Source organism: Frieseomelitta varia, unplaced genomic scaffold, assembly GCF_011392965.1.
Source record: "Frieseomelitta varia isolate USP_RPSP 00005682 unplaced genomic scaffold, Fvar_1.2 scaffold_2023, whole genome shotgun sequence".
NCBI lineage: Eukaryota > Metazoa > Arthropoda > Insecta > Hymenoptera > Apidae > Frieseomelitta > Frieseomelitta varia.
In genome coordinates this window covers 1-1,118 of record NW_025109777.1, presented here as the reverse complement: position 1 = coordinate 1,118, position 1,118 = coordinate 1, and the positions used below count along the sequence as shown (strand labels likewise).

At 28.8% G+C, this 1,118-nt stretch overlaps 1 long non-coding RNA gene across 1 annotated transcript; it reads right to left on the bottom strand.

Annotated features, from left to right (window-relative positions):
* Nucleotides 1-6: 6 nt before the first annotated feature.
* Nucleotides 7-940, bottom strand: LOC122526899. Its single transcript, XR_006306239.1, has 3 exons — nucleotides 691-940; nucleotides 316-612; nucleotides 7-217 (listed from the first exon to the last, which is right to left on the bottom strand). It is a non-coding gene; the product is annotated as an uncharacterized LOC122526899 (long non-coding RNA).
* Nucleotides 941-1,118: the final 178 nt, after the last annotated feature.

Here is a 1,118-nt window from a genome sequence, read left to right as displayed (position 1 = left end):
AATATGTGTCATATTTTGCTATATATGGATACGTTTGCCGAGTATTATCCTGGAGTATCTTGGCTGCAATCAATTTGCATACCATCTGTGATCCAATGACAAGTACGTTGTTACCCTATTATTGTTGTCTAGTGTCATCTACACAAGCGTGTCTTCTCTCTTCATTTTTTACTTGTTTTTTTTTATTCTCGTTGTGTTCCATGATCTTGTTTATAACCTGGCAAAGATTTTAAAGTGTGTACATGTTTCAGAAGATTATATTATATTTTCAGAATGACGAACAATTCATTAAAAACTTTCTCCTCAAAAACTCACCCCATCACCAATAAAATTTTATTTGACCTTAGCTGCAATTACATGATGAAGATGGGTCTTGCTCCAAGGTATTAATAAAGTTGTACGTGGTGATTTCCAAAATTGAGGATTTTTAACTTTTATTCTTTCAGGAGACTCAAGGTACTAGAGGCTGCTTCAGGCTCTCTGAGCTTTTTTTCTCAAAGCCTTAGTCCAGGCCTTCGCTACTGAATCAGTTCATCAATGCATCTTTGTTACCTCTCTGTAGCAGGTTTTTTGGAAGTATCTTCATATATTCTTTCCAACGCTGTCTGCATTCTGAAAGGAAATTTATCGGTTATGTTTAAGTCTGGCAATAATAAATTTAGAATTTCAATAAAATTAATTCATACTGACCATCTTCTAGGCTGCAGTACACGTCGTCCTTCTGCCCTGGGCTATCTTTTGAATTATATATTTATAATTCAACCCAAGATAAACTTGTAAAATCACATTTTTGGAATATTGTTTCAATAACATTGTTTTAATAACATGTCCAAAATTTAATACCATTCTACCATCTTACATGCTATTTATTGACTCAAACAAACGCAGTTGCTAGTTAAATAAAATACGTCTTAAACGTATTTACAAAAATCAATCTCTTTAAAATTTAAATTCTCTTAAAAATTAAAAAAATTTAAAATTAAAATTTAAAAAATTTTTAAAATAAAAAAAATTTAAAATTTAAATTTAGAAAATTAAAAAAATTTTAAAAATTTAAAATTAAAATTTAAAAAATTTAAAAAAGGAAAAATTTAATGAAGGAAATTAACGAATGAAAT